Source organism: Triturus cristatus, chromosome 6 (assembly GCF_964204655.1).
Source record: "Triturus cristatus chromosome 6, aTriCri1.1, whole genome shotgun sequence".
Taxonomy (NCBI): Eukaryota; Metazoa; Chordata; class Amphibia; order Caudata; family Salamandridae; genus Triturus; species Triturus cristatus.
This window is the reverse complement of record NC_140589.1, coordinates 808,808,651-808,829,222: the sequence shown is the minus strand read 5'-3', so window position 1 is coordinate 808,829,222 and position 20,572 is coordinate 808,808,651. Positions and strand designations below refer to the sequence as shown.

The 20,572-nt window shown below is 42.1% G+C and overlaps 1 pseudogene across 1 annotated transcript in view; it reads left to right on the top strand.

The window, feature by feature from the left end:
- The first annotated feature begins 3,628 nt into the window (after positions 1-3,628).
- LOC146817905 (uncharacterized) overlaps positions 3,629-20,572 on the top strand; it is a 68,618-nt pseudogene continuing 51,674 nt past the window's right edge. The window contains exon 1 of the transcript XR_014962593.1: positions 3,629-4,168. The product of XR_014962593.1 is annotated as an uncharacterized LOC146817905 (transcript). The remainder of the gene's footprint in view (positions 4,169-20,572) is intronic.

Below are 20,572 nucleotides of genomic sequence, written 5' to 3'. Positions count from 1 at the left end.
CCATAAATTCTTAAATCCTTTCAAAGGCCACGTAAATACTCTGAGCCTAGATCTTCAGCAGCAATTTTTCTTATTAATCAAAAAATGATTTTAGTATTATCCAACACCTGTACATAGAATTTATTTTATTAAAGATACTTATTTATAAACACAAAAAATTGACACATTATAGACAGAAACATTATAAACAATTATAGCTCAAAGACATCACTAGGAATTGTTTAGAGACATATATCACATGCATTAGCTACCTACTACTAGCACATTACCACAAAAGACTTTTTAATATCACAAAATGGTTACAATACATTCACATGAGTACTTGACGGGATCAAAAGGGATAGCAACATTTAACATAAATCCACAGAACTGACATTTATGTCACAAATAAATGTCCATATAACGAAAATCAGTGTCCAACATAGATTGCATCAATATAGGAGTTTTAAATTTGTCCTTGTTATTGTTGTCAAAGTTCAATAAATGGCGCTAATGGGGTTGGGACACAATGTTCTACTCTTACCTGTGACTGTAAGTAGTTACAATTTTCATAAATCCTGTCAAACATTTTCTTGCCTCTATATTAGCATTTATGTGGGTGTGCCATCAACCTCTTTGAATTACACTGACGTGTTTTGACCTCCTGTGGGCCTAATAACTATTTGCGAAGGTTCTCCTCAGGGCTCATAAAGTTCCACAGCAGACACTATTATTTTAATAATTTTTTGTTATATGGACATTTATTTTGTGACATAAATGTCAGTTCTGTGGATTAATGTTAAATGCTGCCATCCCTTTTGACCACGTGAAGTACTCATGTGAATGTATTGTAACCATTTTGTGAAGTTAAAAAGTATTTTGTGATAACATGCTAGTACTAGGTAGCTTTTGCATGTGCTATATGTCTCTAAACAACTCCCAGTGATGTCTTCTACCTATAATTGTTTATAATGTATCCGTCTATGATGTGTCAATTTGTTGTGGTCAGGGGGTCTCTTAGTGTATTGTTTATCTTGTAAGGATCCCTACTGCTGATTCCTCAACTGGATCACTCCCTGTATGTGGATTTAACTTCCTAAAAGTGGCATTTTCATATTTGTAACCTAAAATCTGACTTTACTATTTATGTTGATTTTAAATTCCAATTTCCTAGACAACAAACATTAAATCTTTATCTATTCCCAATCAAAGGTTAGCACATATTAAATGTATTAAGGCAACACAATCTTATCCTATGGGAGAAGTAGGCATCACAGTGGTGAAAAAGAAATGTAGGGGTTTTTCACTACCAGGGCATGTAAAACTTAAACGTACATGCCTAACATGTTATTGACAATGCACCCGGCCCTTTAAACTGGCTAGGGCCTACCTTAAGGGTGACTTATAAGAAATAAAAGGGACGTTTAAGGCTTGGTAAGGGGTTTATTTTGCCAAGTCAAATTTATAGTTTAAAACTGCATTCAGGCTGCAGCGGCAGTCCTGGGATATGTTTTGAGGAGATACTTAAGTGGGTAGCACAAAAGGTGCTGCAGGCCCACTGGTAGCATTTAATTTACAAGCTCTGGGTATACGGTATACCCCTTTACTGGGGATGTATCAGTAAATTAAATATGACAATCAAGTGTAAGCCAGTTTTACCATATTTTAGGGAGTTAGCAGAAGCACTTTGGGACTGGTTAGCAGTGGTAAAGTACACATAGGTCTAAGGCAGGCAAAAATTATTTCAGGAGCATAGGAGGGTTAAGGCAAAAATATTGGAGGTGACCCTGCAGAGAGGGCTACCTCCAATATTTATTGCATATCTCAATTGCCACTAGAAGGTGGGTACAATGGCAGATGTGGGGCTGCGTGCAGTATGTACGGTGCTATTTTCATAACTGAAGAAGAATAGAGTAAGGAGCTGCCATTGGATCAGGGAATAATGATTATAGATTGTGTTTTAGGAGAATGGCCTGAGGAAAGGAAGATTTGGAGAAAGCGTAAGTCCTTCAATTGGGTCCAAGAGGAATTAGCAGTTGAGAATGGGGTATTAAATTGTTGGAATGAAGCTGTACCACCCTTTGGGTTCAGGAGGAAAATTTACTGTCAATGTCATGATGGACGTTTAGGAATCCCTGGTGCAGGCACATTGGTAAATTGTATTGGTGGACAGCCATGGATGAAGGTATTGATGGTTGAGAGATAGCACCCTGTGTACAGGCAGTGACAAACTGTCAAAAATATATGAGGTAGAAGCCGGTGGATTTTCCTGACGGTAGGCAACTTGATATTGATATTGTCAGATCTTTTGTCAGGCTGCCCAGGAAGTAGGATTAAGGTGTAGGTTCAGTGTATTACTACTCCAGGTAGTTTGAGATTTGGATGGGTGAGACATCACATCAACAGAAGCTATGAAAGAGTTTGTGGATTATATTTTTTCCAGGGAAGGCTTACCTTAAATCATATTGTCAGAAAATGTTCCCCACTTTAGTAGAAAAACGATGAAAGTGCAATTTAATCACTTGGGAATTAGTTTATTTAAAGTTTGTTTTTATTGATGATCTGGCACATAGCAGAACCCATAAATCACATCACAGGTCAAATACACAACATAGAAGGTCAATACGACTTGTGTCTAGGACATAAAAACAACGTGAGCTTGTTGACAAGTATCGTTTTACAATGTTTGCATATCGGTATACATGTGAACGCAGCCGAAGCCTCAATTTTCAATATCTACCACAGTTAAATTAATTGTCGGGGTATCATAATCGTCCAGTGCACCTTATTCCGCAGAAGTGTCTATCACTCTGTTTGCTCGGACCTTAAGTACTGTATGAGCGGATCCCAAAAGTCTTTAGGGTGAGAGGCTTCTGGTGGCTCCTCTGCATAGACGTCCAGCTGCTCCTCACATTATGTCATTACGGTAATCCAGTTTCTTTAGTTGTGGTGCCTGTTTTCTTCCCCACTTCATAGCAATTCGCCTTTTGGCCAGCAGTAGAGCTACAGCTAGTAATTTACACCTCCAGGCCTGTTTCACTTTATATAAACCTAAAAGACAGACTTGCGGTGCATTGGGTATTGGTTCTGCCAGCATTATTCCCAAGGCGTTTGTCACTTTCTGCCCGTAGGTTTGCATTTGGGGGCATGCCCAGGCAACATGTATGAAGTCTGCTTGTGCAGCGTTGCAGCGTGAGCATCTATCATCATCACGGAGGGCGTATTTATATAGTTGTGCTGGTGTATGATATATCTGCAGCAGAAATTTAAATTCTGAGATTACAGTCAGCTGTAAGTGCGTGTGTAAGTGCACAGCAATATCCCCAGTCTTCTTTAGATAGTGGACCGTCTAGTGTGTTTTCCCATCTTTCTAGAGCCCGCTCATGTTCTCGGAATTGCTCCCGTTGGGCTGCATTGTTTAGTCCAGTTATGAGACGCTGACGTGTAGGTGATATAAGCAATGCTTGTAGAGCGTTGTGTGTTGGGGGCTCATGAGGAAATGTGGGATAGATATCGCTCAGTGCCACTCGTAATCTGAAGTAGGCAAATAGCATTAACGGTGTGCGGTGAGCCGCCGACATGACGTCTGTTTGTGATATGAATTGACCATTGGGAAATATATCACCCACCAGGGGCAAGATGGCAGCTGTGTGACCGCTGTGAGAGGCACTTCCTTGCCATGTTGTAACCTACTGCCAACGAACCCCTTGTGATACACAGATTTACAGCAGAGATAAGAAGAAACTAAAAGAAGTGGATTATAAAAACTTGCTGGAAAACAACACGAGATTCCGGATGAGTTCACTGCAGCGTTTTGAAGATCTGATCAGATGAACAGTAAAGGTGCTTTATGTCGGAGTGCAGAAAATCAAAATCGGAATGTACCTTTGGCCGGTGAAGGCTCTTCAAACTCAATCTGGTGCCTGGAGGCACTTGAGAGGACCAGGTGGGCACGTAATTCCCCCCCGAGCAAAACCCCCGGTTAAGGAAGGCACAGTGACCGGAATGAAGGCAATCCCTGCCGGCAGGAAAACGGCTGTTCTGAAAAGTGCAGACGCTGCTCGCACGCTTAGCGGAGATCGATGGCAGTACGCCCAGGGGTGAGCAGGGCCCCGGCAGTCCTGCAGTCAAGCCAAAACTTCAGACGGTGCCTGGGATGTTCTCCGGAATGGGGGCAAGTGGCAAACAGGTAAAACCCCCACCTAGGGATAAGACTACTAGCAAAATAGCGGATATGGATAGAGACTTAGCCCCAGGTACCGCAGTAAATGCTATGCTCAAAGCGTCTCATGAGACTGTTATATCAGAAGCCTCCATCTCAGAATCTACTCACACAAATAGGTCTAATATGGGATTTAAAGAAGGGTGGAGGCAGGAGGGGGCGGAGCATAATGATAACGCCCAAGCAGACAGCTTGGAACTGTTTGGAGGGACCGGGCTCAAGGACTATGGCATTGACTCTGTAAGGGCTGGTAATAAAAATGTAGGAACTCCGGATGGCGAAAACATTTTCTCTTTAACAGATGAATCAGATCACACCAATGTTAGCGATCCTGATGATACGGAGTCCGAAGCTACTGGGGAGGACAGTGATAGCCCCCCTACAACAACAGACACTCTGCGAAGGGCACCAAATCGAACAAAGAAAAGGAGCCTTACTGGTCTAGGGAAAAACAGAGGTTCTTACTCCAACAACAGCCAAGCTGGTCATCTACAGTGGGACTACTCTGCTATCCTGTTGGAAATAGGAACTGAGGAAGAAATGATTGTTGAGTCCCCGTTCAAAGATCTCAAGGCTACGGTCAGCAAGACAGACCCTGCCCTCTCTATGGGACTAATATACTCTACGCTGAAATCAATGCAGGCAGAAGCCCGTCAAGAGCTTAAGAGGGCACAGGTAGCAAACAAAAAACTGCAGGGTGCGATCCGTAAGGCAAATAAGGCTTGCTCAGAAATTGCGGCACAAACCACTGCCTTGGAAGAGTGCGTGGTGGGGCTAGAGGCTGGATTAGAGAGCACTGATCAAAAATCCACAGCAAATGAAGCTAGAATGAGCGATGTACTCTGGAAGCTGGAAGGATTCGAAAACAGACAGCTAAGGAACAACTTACGACTGTTGGGTATAGAGGAAAATGCCGAAGGAAATGACATTCGCGGGTTTGTGTTGAAACTTTTCAGAGGGGCTTTTCCAGAGTTATCTCATTGGAACTGGGAAGCCGAGGTTCCCATTAATGCTGAAAAAAAGCAATGCAGGCCAAAACGAGAATTTTCTTTTACGTCAAGCAATATTTGAGAAAGCAAGACCGCATGCAAAAAGAACAGTGATGGGGCACTCTTTCTTCGTACGCCCGGACTTCTGCCATACAATGGTGAAAAGAAGATGGAGGCTTCGGCAATTGATCAGTCAGTTCCCAAAAAAAAGGCTGCAAGGTGTATTTAATGATCCCTGCACGTTTAAAGGTTATCTTTCAGGGAAACACCAGAGTATTTACCTCAGAGATCCTGGCCCAGAACTACCTGCAGGAACTCACAGGCAGCTGAAGGGATTTATTTAGGCTAGTAAATGGATTACCGATATTGTACATAATATGATGGTTGAAAACTCTGCTATAAGATAATGACTGTTTGGGGTTCTCCTATATATATATATATGTATATATATTTTACTTTTTGTATTGGCTAGGGAGGGACCTGGGAGCACAGCGGAATGCAGGAGGCATCACAAGGGTCCTTGGACCTTTTTTGTCTTGTTGAATGGGTGGGGGAGAGGGAGGAGGAGGGGGAAGATCCAAATGAAGATATGGGGAAGGTTACACGTTCTAGACAGCTGTCTTCTAGACCTGATCGGGTGATATCATGGGGTGTTTTAATTTTTCTTAATGATGACGTGGAAGCTTAGGATTGCCTCAATAAACATATGTGGGCTAAATAATCCTGCAAAAAGACGTAGAACTAGTCTTGATATTCAATACCAGAAGGCCGACATCATCTGCCTTCAGGAAACGCACATAGAAGCTGGTAGGCAGAAGGGTCCTTGGACCTTTTTTGTCTTATTGAATGGGTGGGGGAGAGGGAGGAGGAGGGGGAAGATCCATGAAGATATGGGGAAAGTTACACGTTCTAGACAGCTGTCTTCTAGACCTGATCGGTGATATCACAGGGTGTTTTAATTTTTCTTAATGATGACGGGGAAGCTTAGGATTGCCTCAATAAACATATGTGGGCTAAATAATCCTGCAAAAAGATGTTGAACTAGTCTTGACATCCAATACCAGAAGGCCGACATTGTCTGCCTTCAGGAAACGCACATAGAAGCTGGTAGGCAGAAGATGCTGGAGCTTGATGGATATCAATCGATCTCTTATACTATGCAGGATGTCAGGACAAGAGGGTTGGCAATAATTGCCAGGAGAGGCGAGGCTACCTTTCCGCGATTCATTGCTGATAAAATGGGAAGATGGGTAATTACGCAGTGTTGTGTGGGCAATAGTATGTTTACTTTGTGTTCGATTTATGGATCAGTGCTTGATGACTCGGCACTTATTGACTGGATGAATGTAGAGCTAGTTGGGTGGCCTCTCCCGCTTGTCATCTGAGGAGATTTTAATTTAAATATGAGCTGCTCGGTCTCTAACCACCCTGAAATTACAAATCAAGGGCGTAAACCCAAAGTCTATAAATCCCTGCTACAAATGAGATTATTGCATGGCCTGGCGGATATCTGGGTTAAATAAGTATAGGACGAACCTGGTTTTACGTATTTTTCCACCCCTCACAAGACACATGCTAGATTGGACTATTTTTTTGTCTCACAAGAACTGATATTAGACAGCAAAATATTTAAATATCCCAGAGTGATGTCAGACCATAACCCTTTGGTTCTCGAAATTAATATCACAACAATGTTACAACCTGTTCGATGGACATTTACCAGAGCTCTGCTTAGTGACGAAGGCTATGTTCATCATATGGAGTGGGGGATTCCTAGATTCATTGAGGAGAATATTAATAGCACTAGTATACAGGTAGTCTGGGAAACTCTAAAAGTGCCATAAGAGGGGAGACATCTTAATATGGTTGAGAGATACAAAAGAAGGAAAAGAACTTGCTACATATATTGTATGAAAAACTGAGCAATGCTGAAGCTCACTTGATTTGAGGTTTTATCTGAGGGAGGTGATCCAAGAATGGCGCAATCAAAGATTATTATTGCTAGGTCCGCAATTACTGAAATCTCTATTAAAAAAGCAGCTGGTAAATATATGGCTTGGCGGAGTAGAGCTTACGAGAGTAATGAAAGGGTTGGGCATATGCTTGCAGTTAGGACCAGGGAAAAAGTTGTACAATCTCGAATTACTAAAATTATTGACCCCAATATAGGTTTGGTTAAGGATCCTGATGCTATTTTATCTGCTTTCCAAAAATTCTATCAAAAACTATATACAGAGGACAGGCGAATGGAAATCTGTGAGATTGAGGAATATCTAAAGGAAATAAATCTGGAACTATTAACCCCCGAGGAGAAGGAAATGCTAGATTCCCCAATCGAAATCGAGGAAGTAAAAGTGGCTGTTGATTCTTTGCCATTAGGGAAAGCAGCGGGCATGGATTTAATACCAGGGGGGTCCCACAAAAAATTTAGGGCACAGCTCATGGTTATTATGTTAGAGATCTTCTATAGAGTTCAATCAGGTGAGGCCCCACCTAAAACTTGGAAATCGGCTAATATTGTAGTTTTTTCAAAGAAAGACAAACCTATAAATGAACTAGGGTCATACCGACCTATTACGCTGATCAACAGTGATATAAAAGTCTATGCTAAAATTTTTGCTAATAGGTTGGCCTCAGTGATAAAGAAATTAGTATCCTCGTGTCAACACGGATTTGTGCCTGGTTGTGGGACTACGGAACATATTTGTGTCATATCTGATTTAATCAATATAACAAGAGGCCTGTGATAGAGGGTGTGTCATAGTGTGGTGTGCGTTGCGCATCCGTGATCGGTGTAATATGCGAGGGGGAGCGTGATGCTTGTATCCTGCCCTCTAGCGTACGCCTGGGCGTCCTCCCTCCCCATAGTTCTGTGCTGTATACCTACGTGATAGGTATTTCACCTCACTGTCTGCAAACTTTTGGTACATGTTCATTTTATTTCTGATGTCTGCAAGCAGTGTAGGGTTCAGAGTTTGCACATATTCGTGTTCTAGTGTCTTAATATCCTTCTCTACTCTGTTCAATTGCTACTGTATGTCCTTTAGCATCCCCGCATGTTTGCCTATGCAAAACCCCCAGATGGTCCCCTTAAAGGCCTCCCACAGTAATCGGGCGCTATTGACCATTCCTGTATTATGTACAAAGTACTCCCTTATTGCCTGTCTCAGCTCCGTTTTAAACACCTGGTCTAGCATTGTGGATGCCTGAAGGTGCCACACAAATTGTCTGGGAGTATGTGTGGGGAGTGCTAGCACCAGGCACACAGGTGCGTGATCAAATAATGTCTTGGGCATATGGTCTATGGAACTTGTCCATGTGCTAACTGCGCGTGTTGCTATCCAGTAGCCTATTCTAGACCATGTATTATGGGTTGTGGAAGTACAGGTTCCCTCTGTGCCCTGGGTTCCGCAGCCGCCATAGGTCTACCATCCCTAATTCCTCCATAACGTCCCTGATCATTTTGGCTGCTTGTTTCTCATATTTGTTGTTACACGTGGATCTATCCATTGCTGGGTATAACCATGTATGAAAGTCTCCTCCCCAAATGATTTCTGCTGGTCCCAGAGTCTGTAGTTTTGCCCAGACTTGCGCAAAAAAGGCCAGGTCATCAGTGTTCAGTCCATATGTAATAACAAGAGTTAATATTGTGCCTCCAAAATTCCCTTGGACTATAATGTAGCTGCCCTGGTTATCCATGAGGGAGTGCATCAGTGTGAATGGGATACCGCGCCTAACAAGTATTATCACTCCTCTAGCGTATGTAGAGTAGGAGGACGGTATCCAAGCGGACTCCCAATGGGCACCCACTCTTAATTCTAAAGAATTGGTAAGATGAGTTTCTTGGAGACAGGCCACCTCCACCCCATGTCGGTCGAGGTAGACTAGTACCCTTCTTGTCTTCTGTGGATTGTTTAGATCTTGCACGTTCCATGTTAGCAGTATGAAAGGTCTAACCATATGTGTCATGATGCCAGCCATTTGCTATGGTCATGTTGCATGCATTTTCTAGTTGAGATGACCCAATTATATCGGTGATTGTGATGTCTGTGTTTGTGCCAATGACCACTATTTTCCCCCTTTTCCTCCTACCTCCCCCACCCACTCAGTTGTCCCAATTGCAGTGGAGACAATCCCCAAAACCCAGTTCCCCCTCAAGCATTCCCCATTCTACTAGGTAAACTTGGTGTGGTGTACACAAGTGAGCAGGCACGGCGAGCCGGTAACCCCGGCGGTGGGATTTCCGGGGGCCGCATATTCCTAATATATACTTGTGTCAACATAATATCATTCATAACTATAGAGCTTCATTGTCACTGGGACAGTCGTGATCTTGGTAACAACTGATGCACTAAATTTAACTTAACAGCAGTGTTCATATGTCTAGATACTGCGGTACCACTTATCGGTGGCTATAGGTCCACTTATCTGATATCACCATGAGTCAGTGTATCGCCAGGATCTCAGATCGAGCCATCACTCAGTGTCATCCAGTCCTGAAGTTTGTTCTTGATCGTCAGTTCCGCCTCTTGGCGAATTCCTCCGTGTGCCAGGCTGACCTCGCTGTTGTAGATATTGTTACAGTGCTTTAGGGTCATTAAAAACCTAGTTGTCACGGTTGTGGGCAGTTCGATTGGCTCACACAGTCTCACTTCTTGGGTCCGAGGAACTCCGCCGGCACCACTGGCTTTTCAACATCTAATGCTGGTGAGTGGCACGTTTTTTGCAGCTATTTGACACAGGATAGTGAAGGATTTTGTTACGCGGCCGAAGGAGCTCGCTCCGAGAGAGGCCATCTTCAGGCTCAGCAAGCTCCCCCCCCCCCCCCCTTGGGAATTAGTTAAAAGAAACTGATGTGCTCCCGCAGAAGTCCAATGGCCACACCGAATGCTTTAACAAAGTAATTAATACCACACTACAGATGGCTCACAAGGACGGAATCAGGTGGGTACAGGCCATGCCTCTAACTTATAGGTCGACTTCAAATACTATTATGGAACATTCTCCATTTGAATTGCTCCGTTCTCCAGGTTTGAAGTCATACCCTTGGTGGTTGAAAAGGAAGTGTGAAATGATACATGCTACAGACCACAATGTTGTCCGTAAAAGGATAAATGAATAAAAGACCAAATCCATGTACAATGAACTGGAAGCAAGCAAAGCCACATAGACATTAGAGGTGGACAGCTGGCCTTTATAAAATTACTGTGCGATGCAGATAAACATACTGCTTCGTGGGCTCATCCCCAGTGTTATCAAACTTTTTAGAACAATGGTGAAGGTAAAAAGGGAAAAAACTTGGAATGCATTTGCATTCACAGAGGTGGCATCGTATGTTGAGTCAAGAGGCAGAAAATATATTTTTAGATGTTCTAGAGGCTGATCTAAAAGGGGAGGGTGACTTTGTTTGTTGAGAGTAGGGAGGAGTATGTAGTTCTTCGATGTGACACACACAAAAATAATTTTCCTAATACATGCTGGGAATTTGTCATAGCTCAGGAAATTTGGATTTTTACAACTTTGTTTCTGAGTGTGTTATTGTCTATGCCCATTTTCTGTACTCTTTACTTAATGCAACATTGTTTCTTTTCTTTTGGAGGAAGGTGTTTGGTATGGTGAGAATGTAGAGTCTATGTGGACGTGTGGTTGAGGGTGAGGGGTTTGACAGTTGAGGGTCCCCTGGGAAGGCGTAGCATTTTGATGCATTCCCAGGTTTACCAGGGTTGGTAAATCTGGAAATGCACCAATATCCGTGGGTGGACACCAATGCTCCACCCATGGAACGCCTTCCCAGGGCAGAATAACAAAAGGCAGTGTCTTGCGCTGCCTTGCCTTACTCCAGATTTACCTAGCAATGCAGGCCACACAAGGTGGCATTGCATTGCTTGGTAAATCTGACTTAGGGATTGCATTGCCCTTGCGACAACCCGCGTGACGCAAGGGCAACACAATCCCTTGATAGATCTGGCCCTACCTTCTTAGGAACAGCTTAAACAGGACTAGCTGTGGGGCCATCACTGGGGGTGGTGATGGTGAGCAATTTCTTCTTTTCATATCAGAATGTAAACAAGTTCTTTAACCAATGTTAAAGAATAAACACTTGATGAAGTTCACTACATTTTTTTTTTTTAACAATTCTTTTAATTAAACAATGACCGGTGAATGGTACACTTCAGTGGAACCATGCAGTTGACACTTCGCACAATGCATGAATGGAAGGATATACAGATAGTACATATGAGAAGAACATCAAGGCAAAATAGGGTCATTATGTTCAACATTTCGAGGTGGTGTGAAGATCTCTCCTCTAAAAGTATTCCATGGGTTCCAAATAAGGGACCACTTCCTAGGGCACCCCCTTGCCAAATACATTGTCTTTTCTCTAAACATACACCAATCAAGGTTTTACTCCCAAGCTTCCAATGTGGGTGGGTGAGCTGCCCCCCACAGTTGAGCAATGTTTCGTTTTGCCAACATGAACCCCAGAGTGACCCACTGGGTCTGTGAAGTGTTTAAATCCGTGGGCTCCCAGATATTCAGGAGGCACCGTCTCACCTCGGGACGGAGGGAGACATGTAATACTTTGTTAATTGTGTTGTTCACCTGGCATCAAAAAAGGTTGATATGTGAGCATTCCCAGATGATGTGCATAAACGTTCCGGTAAGGCCACATCGCCGTCTGCATTCCCCTGTATCAGACCACCCCATGTGCACTAATTTAGGTCCTGTTATGTAGGTTCTGTGAAGGATCTTAAGCTGAACCAGTCGCAAGCGTGCCGGGATGGCCACCACTTTGGGGGAGGAAACCGCTACGTGCCAATCTTCATCATCCAGCTCTACCCCATCTTGTACCCACTTATCTTGCAATATCATGAGGGGGTCTGCCATGTGGTTAATTAACTTTTTATATATTAATGATATCGTTTTATCTGGGAGGTGTCAAACTAAGACTCTGTCCTCCAGAGGGGAAGCCTCCGGGGGATCAGCTCCTTTAGGCAATGAAGACTGAAGTGAATGTGAGACCTGTGTATAGCGAAAGCGTTCAGTATCTGCCAAATCATATTCACTCTGAAGCGCGCTGAAGGACTTCATTTCCCCCTTTCCCCAAACATCTTTAATCTCTGAGATCCCAATAAGGTCCCACTTATCGAACCCCTTCGTCCTCCACAGGTCGCCCAACTTCTCTGAATCCCAAAGAGGGGTGGCTAATTTTAGTCTGTGTTTCCAACCAAGAAAATTAGTAGCGTCATGCCAAATTTTAACCGAATGCTTCGTGGGGCCTGTTAGTTGAAACCGCCTAGGGCGGGAGTACAGCGCTCTACCATATGTGCCGCCCGGAAGGAGCCATCTGTCCATGGCATAAACCGGGTCAGCCGCCCGACCATATGTGCCATGATTGATAGCTGCCATATGGGAAGCCCAATAATATTTCTTAATATCCGGGAGGCTGATGCCTCCATCATACCAATGTAGTGTGAGCTTATTCAAGGCGATTCGAGGTCTTCCGTCCCATAATAGGTCCCTCTGTAGGCTCTCAACCTCTCTGAAATAACGTGCAGGAACTAGATCTAGGGTATTTTGCAGGGCATATAAGAACCGTGGTAATGCCATCATTTTGAACAGAGTAGCTCTGCCGAAAAGAGAAATGGGGAGAGTCTTCCAGCCAGCAATGTCGCTTTTAAGTCTATGAAGAGGGGGAAGGAGATTCTGGGCATAATGGACAGAGGGGTCCAGCGAGACAAAAATCCCCAAATATTTAAATCCATCCAAGTTAATTTGTATTGGGCAGTTCCGGGGAGGGACGGCAGTGTCCCCCCTAAGAACAAACAATAAAGATTTACTCCAATTGATGGAAAGTCCCGAAAATCTACCGAAAACTGTAAGAATGTCCAGCACCACTGTAAGCGATTTCCTAGGGGAGGCCAAAAAGAGTAAGACGTCATCTGCATACAAGGATATGCGGTCCTCCCAGCCGGGAGACCACTGCAAACCCTTATCCTTGAGTCCCAACGAATCCAGGCGGCAAGGGGTTCCAAGGCCAGGGAAAAGAGAAGGGGGGATAGTGGGCTACCCTGACGAGTTCCTCGACCAGTTCACTACAATTTTATTCAATCACTAATAATGGAGAGCACAGGCATAATAAACATAAATGTGAGCGACAGTCATTATAAACAAACATTTGATGGAACATACGTTAAGTCTCTGGGGAGCAAAAAGAGAAGGGAGACAAAGGGAAACTGGATAGACCATAAATGATTCAGTCCTTCCCCTCACAACAGAAAGGATTAGTCTTGAGGAATCCTCCTAGAAGGGGTACTGACACTAGAAAAAGATTTTACCCGATCAGCTATAGTTCCTTCGTCACAATCAGAATGCACAGGGTTGAGTTCTCTGGGAATCCCACTGTTGGACTTGGCCCTCGCTGCAGGGCCACGCCCATACTTTTTGCTGTCATTGCTCTTGTTTTCTGAAATTAGTTTTTTGTTGGCTTTAGTACTCTGTGACCTTCACCAGTGCTAAAGTGTCTGTGTTCTCTCCATGCAATTTGGTAAAATTGACTTACACGTGATTGGCACATTTAAATTCCTTATAAGTCCCTAGTATATGGCACTACATGTACCCAGGGCCTGTAAAAGAAATGCTTCTAGTGGACCTGCAGCGCTCATTGTACCACCCACTAAAGTAGCATTTTAAAATATGTGTCAGGCCTGCCATTGCAGCCTGTACTACAGTTTTAAAATGCCAAATAGACCTGGCAAAATAAACATTTTGCCAGGCTTAAACCTTCATTTTTAGTACTTATATATCACCCCTATGGTAGGCCCTAAACTGCCCATAGGGAAGGGTGTATTGTATTTGAAAAGTAGGAGAGTTGTTTTTAAGTTTTAGATGTCCTGGTAGTGAAAAACTCCAAAATGTGTTTAGCACTACTGTAAGTGCTATCTCTCCCATAGGATAATGTTGGGTTAACTTATTACATTTAATAAGTGCTTACTTTTGATTGGGAATTGGTAGAGGTATCATTTTTGGACTCAAAAGAATTATAATATAAAATCCTCTTTAATGGTAAGATCAGATTTTAAAGCACAATTCTGAAAATGACACTTTTAGAAAGTTCTCATTTTCTTGTCCTTACCATTTGGTGCTTGGTGCCAGTATCCTGGGTCACATGACCTTGCGTTTAGGCTTTAAGTATTCCGCCCAGACAGTGAAACAAAAGGGCTTAGGTGTGGGCATGATAGGCCATCCTGACAGGATGGGTGGGAGCATAGCTGTTTCCTGCCCCACTAGCACTTCATTAGGGGCTACCTCCAGCACACAAAAAGAAACCTAACACTAGTCTTTTGTGACCCTAGACATCTTGGAAAGCCTTGACAGGGTAAGGAATGATCTTTCCAGAACCAAATGTGGGGTTAGCCTAGACATTTCCCCCACTTCAAATGCTGGCACCAGGTATAACACTTCTGAACATGTGGACATTACAGAAGAAGGACTGCCTTGTTTCCCAGATGGCTGACCTGCTGCTTGGGATCTGCTTTGTTGCCCAGGGGACTACCCTGCTGCTGGAAGCCTGGCCTGATCCCTGAAAAGGATGACTGCACTTACTCCCTTCATGCCAGAGTACCTGGGTGACTCCAAGGGTCAGATGTCTGACCTCCTATTCTGTGCTACAGGGACATAACAAGGTCCAGAGGTCTCCCTGCAACTACCCAGCTGACCTGCTGCACCTGGACCTGCCTGGATCTGTCAGGTCCCACTAGCCCCGCCTGCAGGTCTTGAACACTGACAGGACAAACATTACGATATCGGTGTCGGGACCGTTAAAATTACAACTCCCAGACACTGACGTAAGTTGCTGAGCTGACGCACGCTGGGTGGTGTGTAATCAGTTGCCGCCATTATTTGAAGACGGCGACCGCCGAGAACGCCACCGCTAATTATTGCTCCGTACTTGATCCTGGTTCGAGTAGGGTAAGGGTGCTCTCGCACCACCTTCTGTTTGTTCGCTTTGTAATTGCTGGGCTTGCGATACAACGGGGAACTGAGCTGTGGTCGTTTGCACGTCCGGAGGTTGCGCTACTGCGTTGAAACACCCGAAGAGACTCCCATTGGCGAGGTTTGCAGAGGGAGTGCCTCTTGCAGGAAGTCTTGTTTGTCTGCCTTGCCAGCAGTACTACTTTGCTTAAATGCCCTGCTATCGTGGGCGAAGGACCGCGCTTGACGCTGGAAGTTCTTGCAGGACTTTATTAACCACCTGGATAATTCCATTCTTTGGGACCTCTAGGGGGCAGCCCTCGAGGTATTTCTTTCCGTTGGCGAGACCAGTTTGGTTCTCATGCGGGAAAGGAACGTGTGATTTCTGAGACAGGACTGCACTATTTTGTAGAAGTGTGCCGGTTAGGCATGGAATATATATATATATTCCTAATTCTGTTTCTGTTTACTACGAAGGAACAGGTGGTCTGATAAAGAGATAATACTATTGTCCTATGATGGAAATGAGCATAACGTCTAGAAACTTAACTACAGTATTATTTTGTTTTCTTGCCTAATACACAGGGGGTATTATCTTCTTGTTCCCTATGGTTGGTTCACCCCTGTAAAAAATCCCTGACCTGTTCTAAGAGGGAAGGTGAGGAGTAGCTGTGTAGTCTACCATCAAAGCATAGGGAGTACCTAGGCTAGCGCATGTGTTTTTACCTATTCTGCTTTGTTGTTTCTTTACTTCCAGCAGCAACATGCCCAGGTCTAACAGATTATATGTTGTCCAGGAGCCAAAACTAGGTTATCCCTCTCTTCTATTTTATTTACAGGTATTGTCTGTTGGGGAACGGTAGTAGTTAACTGTTGGGGTGTTCCTTTGAGACAAGAAAGTAATTGCTGTTCTTTATATTTGCAGATCTCCCTCCCTGCTGTACCCATCCTTTCCTTTCCTTCCCTAACCTGATCCCTTTATCAGTCTATGCTATCATAGCTGTCAGACTTTGAAGTTCTCAGAAGGTGGATCAACTTGAGCATGATCCGATCCCGAGGATAACCAACCTTGACATAATTAGCGGCCCACGGATACTTATCCTCCTGATCGGATCGAGGGAGTATGGCTACCTTAGACGACGTCCTAGCTACCTTGGTAGCTTTGCAGCATGAGGTGGCGGCGACACGAGCCGAGAACCCATCACTACAGAGTAGGATGGAGAGAATGCAAAGAAACCCCTTCGATGTAGGAGCTCATTCACAAGCCTCAGTTAATCCGATTCAGGTTGCATTCCCTGCTCCAGTCCCTTTGGCAGTACCAGAAAGATTCCACGGGGACCCAAACAAGGTCCAGATATTCCTAACAAAAATACTTTTACATTTCACATGTAAGCCCAAGGCCTTCGCTACTAATCAGGCCTTTTTGGGTTTGTATTTAGCAGGCGATGCAGCTCAGTGGGTGGTGCCTTCAGTGAGACAAGATGATCCGATACGATATGATTGGACCGGGTTTAGGTAAGAGTTTGAAAAAGTGTTTAATAGAAGAACAGCGTTGTTCACCGCAGACAGATAATTGCTGGAGCTGAAGCAAGGGAACAAGGAACTTGTAGTATACTCAAACACATTTCGGAGATTAGTCGCAGAATCAGATTGGCCGGAATGCAGGCAGGCAGTGCTGTTTCACCAGGGATTAAAAGACGAACTCAAGGATGTTATCGCCCAAATACACCCCCAGCCTAAAACAAGCGAAGAATTGATCGATCTAACATTGCGTTTGGCTCATCGACTTAGTGAATGCAAAGGAGATAACAAGCATAGAGAAAGGCCCACCCAGCGTTATAAACGCCTCAAACACACCGGCAGTAGCATTGGGTTTCGACACGAACCAATGGAAATAGGCACAGTCCGTGCTTCTCTAACTACAGAGGAATGGGAGACAAGACGCAAACTGGGTCTTTGTATTGTGGAAAGAAGGGTCATTTCGTAAAAGATTGCCAGGTGAAACCCAAAGGGAACCGAGGAGGAAGAGGACGAGGTGCGATAAACGCCCCCAACGACAGAGCGTTGGGAAACTAAAAACTAAGGGATGTTGGGAGGGGATCCTCCGGGTACTATGATAATCCCTTCAGAACAACAACCAGAGACACCTCATAGAGAACAGTTTTTCATCAACGTCCAGTTGCTGATCCATGGAGAGTGGAGAGAGGTTAAAGCCATGGTTGACTCAGGAGCTACAGGGTGTTTCATTAACAAATCCAAGGCCTCTGAGTTGGGTTTAGCATTGAAAGACAAAACCATTCCTGAAGAAGTTGTGGCAGTAAATGGGAAAATACTCATTTCTGGTCCCATACGGTTTGCCATCGAGAACATAGAAGTCAGATACGACATTCAGCATTGTGAAACATTGTCCTTTAACGTCATTACGGCACCACACTATGAGATTATTTGGGGTTTACCCTGGTTGCAATGACACAACCCTCAGATTAATTGGATGGAAATGACCATCCTCCTGAACTCTGATTATTGTAAAAAACACTGTTTAAGGGCCACGGATATCCCGTCCAAAAAACTAGCTCTGAGACACTGTATTGCCACAGCAGCAGAAAAGGATGTTAAACTCCCTGCCCAATATCGAAGTTACGCTGATGTATTCAGCGATAAAGGCGCTGAAGTATTACCCCCTCATAGCAATACGATTGTCAGATTGATTTGATCCCCGGAGCCATCATCCCATGTGGGAGAGTGTATGCATTGACAGAAGCAGAAACCCAACACCTTCGTCTCTACAGTGATAAATATTTGGTCCTAGGGTTTATTAGGCACTTTAAATCACCTGCGGCCACGCCTCTATTTTTTATCCCGAAAGCAAATGGGAAGGTCCCCACGTGCATCGATTTCAGAGCCTTGAATGCTATAACAGTAAAAAAAACTGGTATCCTCTAACATTAATACCGGTGCTACTGGAGCAAGTAAAAAAAGGCGACAATCTACACCAGATTGGATCTCAAAGGCGCTTATCATCTTGTCCGAATGAGAGAAGGAGGCGAGTAGAAGTATGTTTTCAAGACCCGATTTGGTCTATGCGAATATAGGGTCATGCCGTTTGGGCTATACAACGCCCCTGCCGCCTTTCAGTTTTTCCTCAACGATGTGTTGAGAGAATATCTAGACAATTATGTTGTAGTCTATATTGATGACATCCGCATCTACTCCATCAATAAGCAGACTCACGTACAACATGTCAATTCACTATTCTGCAAACTCAGCAAATGCAAGTTTCATGTGGATACCGTGGAATTCCTAGGTGTTATGCTAACCCCGTTGGGACAATCAATCGCGGAAAAGAAGATCCTTGCTGTCAAAGAATGGCTGAGTCCTCAAAATGTCAGAGATGTGCAATGCTTTCTGGAATTTGGCGAATCACTGACAGAATATCGAAGTCATTATATCGACCTACAGAAATATCGATGCAAAAATATCGAAGTCAAGAATATCAACATCCTATCTACATTATGGTAAGTACAAAAATATCTAAAAAATAATATCGATGTCAAAAATATCGTTGTTAAAAATATTGGGGTTTTTTTAAGTTGCAAAAATAATGTAAAATAAAGTAAATAATACATATAATTAAAATAAACATAGTTAAAAATATTTTAAAATGTTTAAAAATTATAACTAATATATATATAATGTAAAAATAAATTAAACATGTATATATAATATATAATATATATATACTTAATAATTAATAAATTGCTAAAAAATATCTTAGAATTTACAAATACATCTCTACACATAAAACAATAATATGAATAACAATTAAATAAATATATATAACAAATTTAAAAAAAATACAAATATTTTTAACATTTTTCAAATTAATTATGTACTACATTAACTAAAATAATACAAAAAATATTAGATAGCGGAGGGAATAAAATTACTATTCCCACTCCAGTGAGTGCAACAATAGGGAAAGCGTTGGATAGCGTAGGGGTAAAAATTACTATTCCCCTTCCAGTGAGTACAACATTAGAGCGTAGGGGTTAAAATTACTATTCCCACTCCGGTGGGTGCAACAGTAGGGAAAGTGTTGGATAGCGTAGGGGTAAAAATTACTATTCCCACTCCAGTGAGTGCAACAGTAGGGAAAGTGTTGGATAGCGTTAGGGTTAAAATTACTATTCCAACTCCAGTGAGTGTAACAGTGTAGAAAATGTAGGATAGCGTAGGGGTTAAATTAACATATTAATTAATTAAATATTTTTTTTTACAAATAAATAACATATTAATAATTAACAAAAAATTAATAATAAATACCAATAAAATTAAATAAATATTTACTTAAATAACATTAAATTACTTCCCACCCTATTACCCTATAAACGCACAACCCGCTACACATAAAAAATAACACGATTAATTAAATTATCAATTAATAAAAATTAATTGCCAATAAATAATTAACAATAAATTAATAATCAATACCAATTATTAAAAATTAAAATGTACTTAATTATAATAAATTACTTCCCACACTATTCCCCTATAAACCCACAACCCGCTACACATAAAAAAATAACACATTTAATGTAATTCTCAATTAATCAATTATTAAAAATTAATTACCAATATATAATTAATTAACAATAAATTAATTAGCACTAACCATAAATAAATAATAATAAATTAATTATAATTAGTAGAATTATAAATTAATCTATTAATAGAAATTAATTACCAATGAATAATTGATTAACAATAAATTAATGATCAATCAAAATAAACAAAAAATATTAATTAATTCATTATAATAAATTACTTCCCACCCTATACCCCTATAAACCCGCTCTGATACTAAAATGTAAAAAATTACTGATTTCTAAACATTTAATAAATATATTTAAAAATAATTTTAAAAGATTACAACAAATGTTAAACACATACATATAAAATACATAACAATAATATAAATATCGATATTATTAACAACGATATTTTTGCTAATGATATTGCTCATTTCGATATTACTTACTTCGATATAAACAAAAACGATATTACTTACTTTAAGGTCAATAATCTGGTCAGCGATATTCTTGACTTCGAGATTCTGTCCCTATGATATTTAAAACTTGATATTAGTGTAGGTCAATAATAAAAACTCGATATTATGTCTGCATACCGAATTTGGCAACTTTTATAGGAGGTTTATCCATCATTTCTCAAAAACAGTCACTCCTATTACCAGGTTACTCTGAAAAAATACACCTTTTCAATGGAAGGAAGAAGCTCAACAAGCGTTTGACTCTTTAAAAAAGGAATTTGTGTCAGCACCCATTCTCACACATACTAATCCTGAGAAACCTTATGTAGTGGAAGCAGATGCCTCTGAGGTAGCTGTAGG